The sequence below is a fragment of the Papio anubis genome, chromosome 20 (assembly GCF_008728515.1).
Source record: "Papio anubis isolate 15944 chromosome 20, Panubis1.0, whole genome shotgun sequence".
Lineage (NCBI taxonomy): Eukaryota > Metazoa > Chordata > Mammalia > Primates > Cercopithecidae > Papio > Papio anubis.
In genome coordinates, this window is record NC_044995.1 from 28,998,367 (window position 1) to 29,013,501 (window position 15,135).

The 15,135-nt window shown below is 43.9% G+C and overlaps 1 long non-coding RNA gene across 5 annotated transcripts in view; it reads right to left on the bottom strand.

Moving 5' to 3' along the window:
• Window positions 1-11,896, bottom strand: part of LOC110741842 — a 28,287-nt gene extending 16,391 nt beyond the window's left edge. Inside the window, exons 1-4 of one of the 5 annotated variants that reach the window (XR_004180466.1) lie at window positions 11,689-11,896; window positions 5,840-5,935; window positions 3,745-4,162; window positions 3,361-3,644 (exon numbers count right to left, since the gene is read on the bottom strand). This is a non-coding gene — a long non-coding RNA (uncharacterized LOC110741842). Of the gene's footprint in view, window positions 1-3,360; window positions 4,163-5,839; window positions 5,936-8,424; window positions 8,528-11,688 lie in introns of those variants that run through there. The other 4 variants (XR_004180467.1, XR_004180465.1, XR_004180464.1 and 1 more) reach the window with 4 other exon arrangements.
• Between the last annotated feature and the right edge of the window lie 3,239 nt (window positions 11,897-15,135).

The window sequence follows — 15,135 nt, forward strand, 5'->3', positions numbered from 1 at the left end:
AGTGATAAGTTCAGTGTTCTCTGTGGAAAGTACTAAGACCAGAGAATAGACTCACATCACCTAAATGCTGGGCCCAGAAATATGGCACAATACCATCTGTACATTCGGCTTAGGCAGTAGAGTCGAATTACTCAGGTGCTAAAAAAAGGTGTATGTCACAAACACACCTGAATTAAGGTCAAGGTATGAGATTAACAATTTCACACATTTCTTAGTTCTAGGTATGAGACATAATACCCTCTGTATGTTGGGTGTTAAGTACATGAGTGACAGTCTCAATGATGGTCTGGATTTGTGTATGGGAACTTCAGTCCCTCCTGCAAATGGTGTCATTTTAGTGAAATCACTGACTCACAGGTATGCTGAATCTTGGTTTCAGAGACACTAACTTCTCTATGGGCTGAATTAACATGAGATTTAATTTTCTAACTTTCAACTGCATCTGCATATGAGATTCAGAATCTCAACAGTGAGCTGTGTTTATGTGGAAGGATGGCAGTCTTTACTGTTGGCAGGTTATGCATATGAGTGTCACAACCTCCCCTGTGTGCTGAGTTCTGTTAGGACAGTCTCTGTACCTCTTGACAACCTTTACACAGTATGTGAGAGAGTGTTAATTCTTTATGATCTTCATACAAAGAAGAAACCCAAGACATTACTCATTTTCCTGACCCTGGCTATGAGAGATAATGTATCTGCTATTGGTTGTTTAGAGGTATGAAAGTCATATTGCACCTGTAAGTTTGGATAATATGCATCACAATCCACCAGTGAATAGGGATTAACCAAAAGATTCACCTCACCCGCCTTTTGGGGCAGTGATATGTCACAATCATCACTCTGAGGGCAGGGACAGGGCAGAAGTGTCACACCACCTGGGTGCTCAATTAGGGATATGTTACAATCTCCTCTTGAAAGCAGAATACAGTCAGCGGAATCACATCACCTGGATGCTAGGCCCAGTGATATGTTACAATGATCTGTGGGCAAGGACCAGGCAGGAAAAACACATCACCTGATTGCTGAGTCCAGTGATTTGCCACAATCTTCCCAGTGGTCAGGGTGCAGGCAAAAAGGGGAGTTAAACCTCCTAGATAATGAATGCAAAGATATGTCACAAGGCCACTTATGTGCTGGGCTCAGGCAGAAGCCTCCCATTTCATGGGTGTTAAACTCAATGATATGTCACTATACCCAAAATACGCCAGAAACAGGAAAAATAAAAGAATCACACCATTTAAGTGATGGAAAGATGATATAATACTTCGGTGGGCAGTTCCCATGCCATAAAGTTGTATCACCTAGGTGCTGAATCCAGGCATATGTCACAACACACAATGCATGCAGGGCTTAGGCAGAAGAAGAGAGTCACAACACATAGGTGGTGAGTCCAGCAACACATCACAATCCCTGCTTGGGCAAAGCCCAAACCACAGAGAAGAGCCACATCACCTATGTACTGGGCTCCGCAATATGTCACACTACCCCTTATGTGGAGGGCCCATGCAAGAGTCACATCACCTATGTAATGGGCCCAGCAACATGTCACAGTACCCACTTCGGGGAGGGCCCATCCAAGAGAGTCACATCATCTAAATTATGGACCCCAAAATATGTCAAAATGCTCTCTATGAGTACAGCTCAGGAAAACAAAAGAATCACACGACCTAGGGTTTAGGCCCAACTATATGTAATAAACACCCCAGTTCGCAGAGCCCACGCATGAGAAAAGAGTCACATCACCTAGGTGCTGGGCCCAGTGATATGTACCAATACTTTTTTTTGGCAGTTCCCAGGTAGAAGAGGAGTGTCACATCACCTAGGTGATTAATAGAAAGATATTTCATAATACCTCTATGGGCGGGGCCCATGCAGGAGAGTTGCATTACTTAGGTGTTAGACCCAGTGATATGTCTCAGTACACAGTGTGTGCAGGTCCCAGGCTGGAGACGAGAGTCGCCTCATCTAGGTTCTTGACCCAGTGGTATGTCACAATCCCTTTTTGGGCAGAGATGAAGAGCAGAGAAGAGTCACATCACCTAGATTCTGGGCCCAGCAATATGTCACAATACCCCAAGAAGAGGGTCCAAACAAAAGAGTTACATCGGCCAGGTGTGGTGACTCATGCCTGTAATCCCAGCACTTTGGGAGGCCAAGGCGGGTGGATCACTTGAGGTAAGGAGTTCAAGACCAGCCTTGCCAACGTGGTGAAACCTCGTCCCTACTAAAAATACAAAAATTAGCTGGCTGTGGTAATGTGTGCCTATAATCGCAGCTACTCAGGATGCTGAGGCAAGTGAATCACTTGAACCCAGGAGGCAGAGGTTGCAGTGAACCAAGATCGCACCACTGTATTCCAGCCAGGGCGACAGAGCCAGACTCTATCTCAAAAAAAAAAAAAAAGAGTTACATCACCTAATTAAGGGTCTCAGAGATAAGATACAGCGCCCCTCATGGATAGGGCTCAGGAAGAAGTGTGCAGTCACATAACATTTGAGCTGGCCCCAGCTATGTGTCAAAATAACTCCAGCGGGCAGGGCCCTGGCATAAGAAGAGAGTCATATCAAAGATAGGTGCAGTGGCTCACGCCTGTAATCCCAGCACTTTGGGAGGCCAAGGCAGGTGGATCACGTGAGGTCGGGAGTTGGAGACCAGCCTGACCAACATGGAGAAACCCCACCTCTACTAAAAATACAAAAAAAATTTGCCAGGTGTGGTGGCGCATGCCCGTAATCCCAGCTGAGCCCAGATGGTGCCACTGCACTCCAGCCTGGGCAACAAGAGTGAAACTCTGTGTTAAAAAGTAAATAAATAAAAAGTCACATAATGTAGGTGCTTGGCCAAGCAATATGTCACAATACCCACTGTGGACAGGTCCCAAGGAGAAGAGAGTCACACAGTCTCAGTGATGGGCCCAGACATATGTTACAGTGACTTCTGGGAGTCAGCAGAAGAATCATATCACCTGTATGCTAAATTCAGCAGTAAGTCACTCTCTATTCTATAGGCAAGGCCCAGGCAGGAGAGGAGAGTCACATCACCTTTGTGCTGCATCCAAAGATATGTCACAATCTCTTTTTGGTCAATGTCCAGGTAAGGGAGAAGAGTCACATAAAATAGTCAATGGGTACCAAGAGCAATGGCTCACATCTGTAATCTCGGCACATTGGGAGGTCAAGGCGGGCACATCGGCTGAGGTCAGGAGTTTGATATCAGCCTGGCCAACAGGGTGATATCTTGTCTCTACCAAAAACACAAAAATTATCCGGGCTTGGTGGCACACACCTGTAGTTTCAGCTACTCAGGAGACTGAGGAAGGAGAATCACTTGAACCCAGGAGGCAAAAGTTGAAGTGAGCAGAGATCACGCCACTGCACTCCATCCTGGGTGACAGAGTGAGATTCTGTCTCAAAAATAAAATTAAAATAAATAAAATATGATACAATAAATAAAATAGTCAAAGGGCCCCAGGTATGTTACAATGCACCTTGTAGGCAGGGTCCAGGCAGGAGACTCATATCACATTTGTTCTGGGCCCAGGAATACATCACTATGCCTTCTGAGAGCAGTGCCATGACAAAAGAGTAATGTCACCTTAGTATTAGGCCCAGTGACATGTCACAATATCCCCTGTGGGCAAAAACCTAGGAAGAGGAGAAAAGTCATGTTAGCCAGGTGCTGAGCCCAGTGATACGTCACAATCCTTTCTGTGAGTCGGGGCCAAGCAGAAGAGAGCTGCATTACCTGTGTGATGGATGCAGGGATATGTCACAATGTCCTCTGTAGGCAGGGCCTAAGCAGTAGAGTTACATCACCTAGGTTTTGGACCCAGCAATATGTTACAATGGGCCACATGGGCAGGGCACAACCTATGAGTGGAGCCCAGCGATATGACACAATGCCCCCTGTGGAAGAGCCAAGGCTGGAGAGAAGATTCACACCACCTCGGTACAAGACCCAGCGATATGTCTTAATGTCTTCTGTGGGCAGTGCCAGGGCAGTGGAATAGTTACATCACCTCAATTCTGGGTCCAACGATATGTCACAATCCTTTCTGTGGGCTGGGCTCAGGCGGGAGCATCAACTCACTCTGTTGCCGGGTAAAGTCGTATGTCATAATCACACCGTCAGACATGTTCAGGGATGAGATTATACATCTGGACTGGAAAGAACCAACACATCAAAAATATGACCAGACCGTGCACGGTGGCGCATGCCTGTAATCCCAGCACTTTGGAAGGATGAGGCAGGAGGATCACCTCACGCCACGAGTTTGAGACCAGCCTGACCAACATGGAGAAACCCCATCTCTACCAAAAATACAAAATTACCTGGGCATGGTGGCACATGCCTGTAATCCCAGCTACTCGGAAGGCTGAGGCAGGAAAATTACTTGAACCAGGGAGGTGGAGGTTGCGGTGAGCTGAGATCACGCCATTGAACTCCAGCCTGGGCAACAAGAGTGAAACTCCATCTCAAAAAAAAGAAAAAGAAAAAAAGAAAAATGTAGAATAAAGAAAGAAATGAAGGAAAGAAACAAGCAAGCAAGCAAGAAAAAAGAGCAAAAAAAAAGGAAGAATGAAAAGGAAAAAGAAGAAAATAAAAGTGGGCAGAACATGGTGGCTCAAACCTATAATCCCAACACTTTGGGAAGCTGAAATGGAAGAAATGGCTGTTGACACAAGCCCTGGGAACATAGCGAGGCCTCGTCTCTACTACAAGAAATAAAACATTTAGCCAGGCATGATGGCATGCTCATGTAGTAAGAAAGAAAACAGGCAGGAGGAAAGGAGCAAAGGAAAGAAGAAAGGTAGGAAGGAAAAAGAAACCAAGTTCTACAAGGAAAAAAAAATTAAAAAGAAACAAAAAGAGAGAAATATAAAAAAAAAAAAGGAAGAGAGAAATAGAGGGAAAGACAGAAAGAAAGAGACAGAAAGGGAGAAAAAAATAGGAAAATAGGAAAGGAGGCCAGGCACAGTGGTTCACACCTGTAATTCCAGCACTTTGGGAGGCCAAGGCAGGAGGATCCCTTGAGGTCAGGAGTTCGAGACCAGACTGGCCAACATGGCAAATCCCTGTCTCTACTAAAAAAATACAAAGAATTAGCCAGGCATCATGGCACACAACTGTAATGCCAGCTATTCAGAGGCTGAAGCATGAGAATCACTTGATCGTAGAATTCAGAGATTGCAATGAGCTGAGACTGCACCATTGCACTCCAGCCTGGGCAACACAGCAAGACTCTATCTCAAGGGGGAAAAAAAAAAAGAGGAAAGAAGAAAGATGAAAAAACAGAACCTAAAAAAGGAGAGGCAGAGAAGAAATTAGCACTGGTTGCAGCCTCCAGGAGGCCACACCAACTGTTTGCCCACCTGCTGTGTAATGACCTTAGATGTTCAGAAGCCACTCCCTCTACACTGAAGAGCCATGAGATATGTGAAATACTTGCTGCTCACATTGTGACTCTCATGCAAACAAAATACACGGTTTCATTGTTTGAATCCTGTGGTTTCTTTCAGCCCACTTTTGTTGATTTAACCTAGTTAATGTATATTTTGAATTGTGTGTATGGCTTCAGAACTAAAGTTGTTAATGAAATCTCAAGTTTTGATAGCCCAGGAAGTGCATAAATATCTAATTTCACCTGAATTGATTTGAAGGAAAATTACCAGTGGAATGCCTTGGTCTGATTATCTGATAGAATCAATTGTTGTACATAAAACAGATCTGCACACATATATATATTAGAACAAAATAAAGGAAGACAAAAAAAAAAAATCTGGCTTCTTGACCTTCGAACCTCTCACCCAGGCCACCTACCATCTTTACTCCCACTTACCTGGCTGTGCAGCTATGGTCTCCTCACTCTTCACAGTCCAGGGCTCGCTCTTTCCCTCCAAAAAAGTCACCAGGTCCAGCTTAGAGATGGCAAGACCTGTTTTTTAATAAAAAGTCAGATGACTCATGCTGGAGGATCTGTAATTTCCAGCTCAGTACTGTGCTCAGTAGAGAAAAGGGAACATTATATGAGATTTTTAAAAATTATTCCCCAAAATACTGTTTCCTACCAGCTTCTTTAGAATATGTAGGAAGTATTTTAAGTTTAGAAATTCTAAGCTTCATTTTCAAGTTTGAATGAATCAAAACTAAGGGGGAGGGCTGGAAATACTAGGAAGATTTTTTTCTACATCAACAATTTTTTTTTTTTCCTGAAAGCAAAACTCTGAAATTCACTCAAAGTACTACCTCCCAAGGAGACATTCTAAAAAGAAAAGAAATAAAGCCCTCGTGTTTTAACCCAGTGAGTTGTAAAGAAACACCACACTCTGAGACTAATTCAGGAGTCCTTTATTGCCGGTGGCCAAGAGACACTAGCGCTCAAAATTCTCTCGGCCCCGAAGAAGGGGCTAGATTTCCTTTTATACCTTGGTCTAAAAGGGGAGGGGGAAGCCTAGCTGAAGCAATTTTACAGAAGCAGAACAGGCAAAAAGTTAAAAAGATAAATGGTTACAGAAACAGTTACAGAAAAAATAAACAGTTCCAGGTGCAGGGGCTTAAACTATCACAAAGTGATAAACTCAGGGGCTTTGAATGCATTCCCAGGAGCTGCTGGTACAGCTTGCCTCAGTATCTTATCAGTAAGTGTATTCCTGGATGTGTTTGGAGTCAGCTTGCACTAGTTATGTCCGTAAGGGAGTGGGGTAAGTGGGCTGCAAGTGAAGAAACTAAAATAGAGTCTGTCCAGCTCTCTCAGCTACGAGAGACAATCAGGTTAAAACAAGGTAGGGTGTCACAGTTATTAGACATTAGATATTCTGAAGGCAAGTTATTCCGACTCAGAGACAACGTATGTATAGTTCTCTAACATCAAATCTCTATACATATTCTGCTGAGAAGGATTCAGGTATTTTTACACCTCCAGAGAGAACTCTATGACCACATCCCTGAATGTCAATAGTTTCTGTAATAAAAATAAATAACACATTGATCATGCAGTCAAGGGCAGAGATCCTAATTTGACCCAAGATGAAATAAAAAAGTTAAGATAACTGGTTCTGACTTATGAGTGACCTGAGTTATTAAATAAGATACTTTTAAACACAGTAATATTTCGAATGTATTCTCTAATTCTGTGGAAATAGAATAATACAAGATCCACAAAACTAGCATAAATATGCACATATAAAACAAAATGTAAACAGGAATCAATACAAGAATATGCATTTTTGAGTGCTATTTTTGTGTGTTGTTTTTTTTTGTTTTTTCTGGTTTTTTTTTTGAGATGGAGTCTTGCTCTGTCTCCAGGCTGGAGTGCCGTGGTGTAATCTCGGCTCACTGCAACCTCCGCCTCCTGGGCTCAAGCGCTTAATTCTCCTGCCTCAGCCTCCTGAGTAGCTAGGATTACAGGTGCCTGCCACCACGCCCAGCTAATTTTTTGTATTTTCAGTAGAGATGGGGTTTCACCATGTTGGCCAGGCTGGTCTCAGACTCCTGACCTCATGATTTGCCCGCCTCAGCCTCCCAAAGTGCTGAGATTACAGGCATGAGTCACCATGCCCAGCCGAACTTTGCATTTTACTCCTATTTATCTGACTTGAAATTTATCTCAAAAGGACTTCTGAGCCAATACAGAGAGATAACTGTAAAACAACATCCAGAGCAGTTTTTATAACCGAGAAGATTAATATACACAAGGCAACAACAGAAAATTGATCAAATGATGCTTACATTTTATGCATACATCCATAGAAATGGTAACTATGTACACACGAAAAGTGGGAGAGTAGCACACTTCTGTTTAAATGAAATTAAGAAATATTTTAAATTGTGTAAAAATTATAAGCCTCTTTGCGTATGCTTTTTTGTGTTTCCTAAAACAAGGATGAAGATCAAAACATTTAACGATATAAACTAAATTAAGAGCTATTGTTACTGAATCAGGTGTTCTTTAAAATTTTTCTGCTTTGGCCGGTACAGTGGCTCATGCCTGCAATCTCAGCAGTTTGGGAGGCCGAGGTAGGTGGATCACCTGAAGTCAGGAGTTTGAGACCAGCCTGACCAATATAGTGAAATGCCGTCTCTAGTAAAAATATAAAAATTAGCCAGGCGTGGTGGCATGCACCTGTAGTACCAGCTACTCGGGAGGCTGAGACAGGAGAATTGCTTGAACCCAGGATGTTAAGGTTGCAGTGAGCTGAGATCGTGCCACTGCACTGCAGCCTGGGCAACAGAGTAAGACTCTGTCTCAAAAAAAACAACAAAAAAAATTTTTTTTGGCTTTATGTGTCATGTCATATTTAAGATTTTTAAGATGATATATTAGTTATATATTAATTTTTGTTCTCTTTCTCTGAAAATACAAAAAATAAAATGTATGCTTGTAAAATAAAGATGAAATAAAATGAAAACATACAAAACTAATACCTTTTTTAGAACTTCCAGTTTCAAAAGCTGGTATCTACAGTCAACAAATATGAGATCATTTGTTCTCCAAAGCAAGCTAAAAGCAAAAAACAAACAAAAAAACCTAAACAGAAAGAGAAACAGAGTTTTTGGATTAAATGTGACAATTTATAAATCTCACTTAGGAAACCAATCCATCCAAGACACTCATTTCATAATAAAGAGAAAAATATCTTTATAGACAAGAAACTTGGCAGAAAACACCTTAGCCAGATGAATAAAGTTAGTGTAAGCTATTACTTAGACAAATTGGATCCAGAGGCCAATGCACAGATGGGCCCATAATTACTGCTATGATATTGGTGGAGGGAAAAGTAAATACTAATCTGAATATAATAATGAAAAAACAGAACCTGTAGGGAAGACACAGGTACTGGTATTTCTTCCAACTAGTCATGTAATCCTAACTGGAAGCCTGGGCTAAGAACCACTTAGCTGACCATTGCTTCTCAAGCTTCGATGTGCATATAGCTTATTTGGTATTCTGAGCCACTCTCTAACTAATGTGATTCTGCAGGTTTTGGAGGGGTCCAGAAATTAGCTTGTTTATCGAAAGTTCCCTGTTAATGCTGATGTTGCTCTCCAGCACTCAGAGAAAGCAGGCATAGCACACAGAGTCCCTTACATCTAATACCCTTATTGCAACACAAATACTTTTTGTTACAGTGAAGACCACAAGTCACTGTCTCAGAGAATCACATGCTTCGTCAGCTTTTTAAAGTTTACAGAAGGCTGGAGAATGTAGTAATGTCTACATCTGCATTTGAACAACATGTACACATACATTAATATGGTGTTTATTGAGCTTGTACTATGTGCTCACCAAGTATGCTATACTATACTGTGCTGGGAAACTCGCATGGTGTCAGCTAAGCCTCAAAAAACTTTGAAAGGTGGGTACTAAGTGTCTCATAATTCCCAGTAGGATTTAGATGACGGCTTAGGCTATTTCTTCTGGTTTCCCTATCACTATAAAAGCTAAATACACACAGATGGGAGGGATATAGAAAGGAAGGGGTAAGTAGAGAGACTTTTAATTGTTGTGTTTCTATTTACTTTCTCATGACTGTGGATCTGCAGAAGTGTAAAACAGGTTGCTGTGTAAAATGTAAGCACTGGTTTCATTGAGATAGAAAGACATTAAGATTCTAAAATGTATACTCCTTTGTTCCCATGTATTTGCTTTTGTGTTTGGAAAAATTGTGAGCTCCAGCTCTGAAGAGACACCAAGGGTAGACACCTGTTTCACACTCCTGCAGATCCAATAGTTGTTCCAAACAGGAGTCTGATCTCCTGTAATTGGTTCTGTGAGGGGAGATTTCAGTGTGGGTCAGACCTGGACAAGGCTCAAAGAGGGTAGGTCTGGATAGGGCTGGGGTAGGGAGCTGGCCCTCATCTTCTCATCTCTATGCTGCTGGCTTATTTTGTGTTCTATCTTTCCTAAGCTGGACCAACAAGAGCTTGACTCCCAAGAATTTTTCTGATTTTAATGGTTTAAGCCTCATCTCTATTCTACATGACACACAAACAACCGATTTAACCAAAACATGTAGTACTTTCTATAAAAACTATATTAGAAATGATTCTTAACAAGAGAAAAGCAATAGAAATAATTGTATCAACTCTTCTGTCTATGATGTCCCTTCAGGTGGTGACATCAGAACTTACAACATAAGAGCAGTGTCCCAAATAAAGCCCAAGTCTTCTGTGCAACTCCCTTCTTCATTCTGATCACATTACTCTTAATTCAACCATGTATTTGTTGGCTCTAGAATAGTAATTCCTGAATAGTAGAGTCCATGACTTTTTCACCTGTTCTTCTAATGGCAAATAATAATAATAAAAGCAATTTGTTTACCTATCAATTTGAGCCTCCAGACCTCCTACTTGTTCTTCACCCAAGTATCAGGAAACGAGAGCAACTCCCATTTGGATATCAAATAAGAAGATTCCATGAGGGGAGAAACAAGCCCTGGATTATTCACTCTTCTTTGTTTGAGATAAGAGGAAGATTGGACTCTGTTGTCAGCCTGACCCCAGTCTGCACAGGACACCCCCAAATGCCTCAGACTTTTAGGTGCTAGTGAAAGGGTCCGTGGTGGCCATGGGCTGATGCTCCAAAAGTTATTCAAACAGAGGAGACTCGGGCTGACTCTGTGAGGCCAGAATAAAAAATAAAACAGCTGGCCAGATGCGGTGGCTCATGCCTATAATCCCAGCACCTTGGGAGGCTGAGGAGGGCAGATGACTTGAGATCAGGAGTTCGAGACCAGCCTGGCCAACTGGGCGAAACTCCATCTCTACTAAAAATAAAAAATTAGCCAGGCATGGTGGTAGGCACCTGTAATCCCAGCTATTTGGGAGGCTGAGGCAGTAGAATCGCTTAAACCCAGGAGGTGGAGTTTGCAGTGAGCCGAGATTTCACCACTGCACTGCCAGGGCCACAGAGTGAGACTCCGTCTCAAAAAATAATAAAAAAAATAACAAAAACTTAAAAAATAAAAATAAAACTGCCTCTAATTCTTGATCCTGATCTGATATTACCTATAGCTATTCAGCTAACTGTTGGGTACAAGGACAAGAATACTTTTCTTGGCCAGGCGTGGTGGCTCACGCCTGTAATCCCAACACTTTGGGAGGCCGAGGCAGGCATTTCACCTGAGGTCAGGAATTCGAGACCAGCGTGACCAACACGGAGAAACCCTGTCTTTACTAGAAATACAAAACTAGCCAGGCTTGGTGGCGCAGGTATGTAATCCTAGTTTTTCGGAGGGCTGAGGCACCAGAATCGCTTGAGTCTGGGAGACGGAGGTTGTAGTGATCGCGCCACTACACTACAGCCTGGGCGACAGGGCAAGACTCCGTCTCAAACAAAATGTTTAAGAAAAGAGACTTGGGAGCCCCACCTGCCGCAGCTCCTGCCACGCACACACCGAGTCAGGATTCTGCCCTGATGATCCGCCTGGCATCCCTGAACAATCTGGGAAATACTCGGGACTGCGTGCAGAGCTGCCCAGGGAGCTCCAGATAGGGCGCCGCAGGGACGGGGCGGAACGCGGGGGTCCCTGCTGCGGGCCCAGCCGCCATCTTGCGGCCAGAGGGTCCGGGCGGGGAACTGGGCCAGCAGGGACTCAGGTCGGAAACCCGGGAGCGGAAAGGAGACCAGTCCCGCCGGTTACACAGCCCGCTCTCTCCTCTCGGGATGCCCCAACCCCGCACACTCACCCTTTCCCAGCTTTCAGGATGTCCTGGCATCTTAGCTGTGCGTCTCTCCCGACCTTCAGATCACAGGGCAACAGAGGCCGTCACATAGTCATCAAGAGCTCCCGAGGTGAAGAACTTAGAAGAGTGGAGACAGACCCCTACCTCTGGTGGGAGCGACAAAGGCCCCGCCAAATGGCGAAAACCACGCCCTCCTCTTCAACTGTGCGCTTGATTGGGCGGTTCCCGCGCCAGCGCCAATGATTGGATAAAGCACAGACACTCTCCCCATACCACCCCCAACCCCCGCCCTCCTCTCAGCATTAGTGCGTTTTATGAACAGAAAAACAGGCAGGCCAGGCGCAGTGGCTCACGCCTGTAATCCCAGCACCTTGGGAGGCCGAGGCGGGTGGGTCACAAGGTCAGGAGTTCAAGACCAGCCTGGCCAAAATGGTGAAACCCCGTCTCTACTAAAAATACGAAAATTAGCCGGGCGTGGTGGCAGGTGCTTGTAATCCCAGCTACTGGGGAGGCTGAGGTAGGCGAATCACTTGAACCTGGGAGGCAGAGGTTGCAGGGAGCCAAGATCGTGCCACTGCACTCCAGCCTGGGCAACAGAGGGAGGCTTTGTCTCAAAAAGAAAAGAAAAGAAAAACAGGCTAAAGTAGGTAGGGTAAAATGCACAGGGAATTACAGCTAATTAAGAAGTGAATTGAGACTTAAAATGCACTTGCTCTTTCCCTTGCCTGCGTCTGCTTGTATAATGCATCTTATTTGCTACTTAAGGGTAAGAAAAGATCATTTGGATTTTTTTTTTTTTTTTTTTTTTGTTTCTGGGACTAAATTTTCTTTCTTTTTCCCGGGTGCAATGGTGAGGTCTTGGCTCACTGCAACCTCTGCCTCCCGGGTTCAAATGATTCTCCTGCCTCAACCTCCCAAGTAGCTGGGATTACCCCGAGTAACTGGGATTACAGACATATGCCACCATGCCCGACTACTTTTGTATTTTTAGTAGAGACAGGGTTTCACCATGTTACCCAGGCTGGTCTTGAACTCCTGACACCACGCTACTCTGAACTCGTGACCGCCCGCCGGAGTCTCCCAGAGTGCTGGGATTACAGGCGTGAGCCACCACGACCGGCCCTTTTGGACATTTTTTTAACAACTTTTTAATCATTTTGATAATGCAGGAAAGACCTTCATCCCATCCCTGAGCCCCTTTCTCACCATGCTGTACCACACTGCTGACCACATCGTGGGATGTCCATTAGGAATGGGGCTGGGGTGGGGGGCAGCCGAGGCTGAGAATGGTTAAGCAAGAATTATGTTACCCAAATTTGTTCATCTTAGAAAGCCTCCTCTATCGTTCCGTGTGAAGTGGCTATTCCAGGGTAACTGTGCCCTGACTGCACTGCATCTCAGTCTGACTTCTCTTTTTTAAAATCACTGGATTACTCTCACTAACAGGGTATATCATTTTCTATTTGAAAATGGCCAACAGTCCTTTGTGGGCATCCTGATTTGATTTGCTAGTTTAGACCCTGGAGATAGAGGTGAGGAAATATTGGGCCACATCAGAATACCTTATTCTCACTTAGAGGATATATAGGAATTTCTTAATATCTAACAGTTTTCTCAATAGAAAAAAATTTAACAATGATAGCTTACAAGGCAGAAAGGGGACACAGATGACACAGTCTTAGAAGTTTAATTTGGTCATAATTTTTTTTGTTTTGCTTTGTTTTTGGAGACAAGGTAAGGGTAAGGAAAGATCTTTTGGATTTTTTTTTTTTTTTTTTTTTTTTTGAGACCGAGTTTCACACTTATTGCCCAGGCTGGAGTGCAATGGTGCAATCTTGGCTCACTGCAACCTCTGCCTCCCGGGTTCAAATGATTTTCTAGTGCCCAGGCTGCAGTGCAGTGGCACAACCATAGCTCATAATTGGGTTGTAATAGTTCTTATAAAAATATTTTTGGCTGGGTTTGATGGCAAACACCTGTAATCCAAACACTTTCGAAGACCATGGTGGAATGATTGCTTAAGTCCAGGAGCTCAAGACCAGTCTAGGCAACGTAGTGAGACTCGGTTTCTAGAATAATTTTAAAAATTGGCCTTGTGTGATGTTGCATGCCTATAGTCCCAGCTGCTTGAGAGGCTGAAGTGGAAGGATCACTGGAGGTTGAGGCTGCAGTGACCCATCATTTGGCCACTGCATTCCAGCCTGGGTGACAGAGTGACACCTGTATGTGTACACACACACACACAAACATATACATACACCCACACACACACACATGCATATACATATATATACATATATGCATGTGTGTGTGTGTGGGTGTATGTATATAATCAAAATAATATGTATGTCGAAAGAAATTCAAGCACAGAAGAAAAATAAAAGACCATGGTGGGGAATGTCATAAAAGGTGAGTGTGACTCCTACAGCTCAGTGAGGCTTGGTTTCCATCTTAAGGAACTGCCCTCCCACACTGAAACCACAACCCAGCACATGCCAATTCTCACACTATTTATAGTTTGCCCAAAAGCAACAGAAGGAGGTCAGCATCATCATTTGTGCCATGGAAGTCTATTCCCCACTGAGACCTTTTAAAAATGTTATTGTCTTAAACCCTCTTCCTTCTAATAAAGTCTATACAAATACATACATAGAAGCCTGAAACTACTATAAATAAAATATCGGGGGTTTTTTTTGGCCAGATGCGGAGACTCATGTCTGTAATCTCAGCACTTTGGGAGGCCGAGGAGGGCGGATCAGCTGAGGTCGGGAGTTTGAGACCAGCCTGGCCAACATGGAGAAACTCCTTCTCTACTAAAAATACAAAATGAGCTGGCTGTGGTGGTGCATGCCAGTAATCCCAGCTACTCAGGAGGCTGAGGCAGGAGAATTGCTTGAGCACAGGAGGCAGAGGTTGCAGTGAACTGAGATTGTGCCATTGCACTCCAGCCTGGGTAACAAGAGCAAAACTCCGTCTCAAAAAAAAAAAAAAAAATTAGGTTTTAAAATTCCCATAAACAAACAAGCACACACAAAAACAGCCATTTTGATTGAGGAGATAGTGGGATGGAGGGGGTTAGGAGGCTGCTCACATCACCTCCAGGCCCCATGTGGAGGAGGGGATGGAGTCTAGGAAGACCCTGGCTAGTCACTTGTTCTGACTGGGCTTTCCCCCCTGCTCCACACTTCGTTAACCATTTCCTGGGAAGAGCTTAGGAACCTCTTGTGCCCTAGTGAGGAAGGGCCTCCCCTCACAGGGTGTTGGCGAGGAGGCATTCTGAGACTCTGTGAGAAGCTAGCACAGTGCTTGACAAGTACCTGTGGGAACTGTCCTCCTCTGTAACTATCATGTGGCCTTGGAGTGTTCAGATGGCCTGGCCTGGCCTGGGGCTTGGCGGAGCTGTTTGAGGGTCAACTGCTTTAGCTTCCACTTTCTCCTCAAACAAAGTGG